The 2500-nt window shown below is 40.6% G+C and overlaps 1 protein-coding gene across 9 annotated transcripts in view; it reads left to right on the plus strand.

The window, feature by feature from the left end:
* Window positions 1-2500, plus strand: part of EBF3 (EBF transcription factor 3) — a 132787-nt gene that overhangs the window by 94383 nt on the left and 35904 nt on the right. The gene's annotated exons all lie outside the window — the stretch shown is intronic.

Genomic DNA, 2500 nt, shown 5'->3' on the forward strand with positions numbered 1-2500 from the left:
ATGCCAATTCTTTTAAAATACATTTGATTTTAATTTACAACAGCGCAAGAAAAAGTCGGAACTTTGTGGTTTTGCAGTGGTTTTAATATGAAAATTCTTATTTTGGGATGAAGTATTGCTGGCTTTTTATCTGAAATGTGTATTAGTTTTTCTGGCATTTACCAATGAATTTAACTGAGGTGCGGGGAGGGAAAAGGGAGAAATAGCAATTTAATTTACTGTACTTTTGGACGAGGATTCTAGGTAATAAATTTGATCTGATGAATCAATCTCTCTTTTGAAAACAAAGAGCCTTTAACTGTTTACTCGACAGACTGCAGGGATTCGGGGAGAGTCCTCGCTGCTTACTGGGTAGATAATGCAGATTGCAGATGATGTGCAGATGATGTGCATTTTGATGAATATTTTCCCACTAGACTGCAACTGTTTCTATCTATTAATTTAGATCTAATGGGAAAAGTGTGTTCCTGGGTAGTTTTAAGGGAGGACTTTTGAAACCGTTAATGCATCCTGGATATGTTTTTGTGTCTGCCTTAAGGTCTATTGTTGAAATGAACTTTTAAGTGATGGTAGCACCTGAGATGCTTATATTCTCCCTTTTCCCAAAGAAATCAAAACCTGAGCAAAAATACTGACATCCAAACCTGGGTGCCTCACTTCTGGTGGTAAAGGAGAGAATATTTACATTTATTGGTCTTTAGGATTGGGTTTCCAGAGCTTCCAAATGGGATGGTGGTGACTGTGGTGCTTTTGAGGCAGATGATTTATCCCAAAAGCCAGAGTTGTTTTGCAGCAAAGGTGGTGAGCACAGGTGGGGCTGTCACTGTTGTGGGCTTGGAAATGCTCTTATGAACAATATTTTATATTTATATACAGACACATGGATACACACACATATATACGTATATGTGGAGTTTATGCAAAGCTACAGCTGAGTATCCTGTGAGTATGACAAGCTAAAAGAAGCGTCCAACAAAATAAAAATGAATGAATTAAGAGCCTCAGCCCAAGTTCCAGATATTTGAGCTGTTGGGAGCTGGTGCAGTTCCACGGCGTGCAGGGAAGCGCCGCAGATTTGAACCAGATGACGGTCTGGCTCTCAGGGCAGAGCCTGGAATTCTAACTTGCTTTAGAGTAATGTCTTTAACTGATTTCTGAGGTGGGGATTTTTCAAATTTGGCTAATTTTGCTGTTTTGAGGTTCTTTCTAATGTGTGAGTGCAAATGTGTATGGAACTGGAAGAACAAACCATTTATTTTTTCCTTCTTGGTGTTGTCTTTTGTCTTTATCATTAAGGAAGGACGCTCAAAAGGATCATGAAAATGTCATGAGCTTCTCCCACTGGAATAAAATTGTAATAAAGTTACGAAACTAACAGCACTTTAACAGGAATAGATATTTGAAACATCTTTGGAGGGAAACAAAAGCCGATATCCCAGCAATAAGAAAATAAAGAGAGCAAGGCAGAGCCTGCCTGACCAAGAAACTTCTGCTTTGCTTTATCCAGGAGTGATAGGGTGCCTGAGATAGTCTTTGGAAATTACAGCTGCCATTGAGGGGGAAGCCAAGCCTCGCTGTATTTCAGAAAATGAAAATGCTGTAGCCTGGCGGAGGGAGGGGCCGGTCCCCAGGGCATCTGTTTCCCATCAGTGTCCCACCATGCTTGCAGCCTGGCTTGGCACTCTAACATTTAACCTTCCCAGCAGGAGGTAGACCATAGGGCAACAAGGCTGCGGAATAATGAAACAAGAGTGTAGTGTGGTGCACAAAGCCTTTGTGAGCGCAGAAGTTGAGACGTTAAACCACCAGGGCAGGGAGATGCGAAAGTTCCAGATTTTTCTCCAAAGCCCCCATTAGCCGGGCGCAGAAGCAGGAGCACGCCGGCTCCCAGCAGGCAAAGGCAAGGCCTTTCCCCATCTATCCCTGCCTTTTTGCCCGCTGCTTTCAACTATTATAAAGATACAATTACCTTGGGAGATTGTGGCAGTTCAGTTGATTAGCACGGTGAATTAAAAGAATGAGTCACAAATGACATGTCCGGCTCTTCTCTACTAGTCCTTTGTATTCCCAGTGTACCTCACCCCTGTTGTAAGAAGGTCAAAAATTAGAGAGAGATAACAATTTTCAAGCAGCTAGCACTTAGGAGCAGAATTAACAATCATTCTGTATGTAATTGCCAGTTAATAGTAAATTGCCTTCTAGACTGTAAAATGCAATATAAACTGGTGGGCACCTAAAATTAAATTAATGAGGTATTTGCTGCATTTAAAAGTGAATAGTGCAAATTAATAACTGGGTACAATACTTGTTTTAATACATATCGAGCGGTGCAGTGTTGGCTTGTTTAATACCAATTTTAAAAATGCTACCTGAAAAATTTGCTGTCTGTGGGTAAATCGAGTGGTCGGTGCAGATTGTAGCCATAATTTTGCTGGTACAGTCTTCCAGGTTTCTAAATTAAATATCAGAGATTATTTTTTAATTAGAATATAAGCACTGC

The sequence above is a fragment of the Prinia subflava genome, chromosome 9, assembly GCF_021018805.1.
Source record: "Prinia subflava isolate CZ2003 ecotype Zambia chromosome 9, Cam_Psub_1.2, whole genome shotgun sequence".
NCBI classification, from domain to species: Eukaryota; Metazoa; Chordata; class Aves; order Passeriformes; family Cisticolidae; genus Prinia; species Prinia subflava.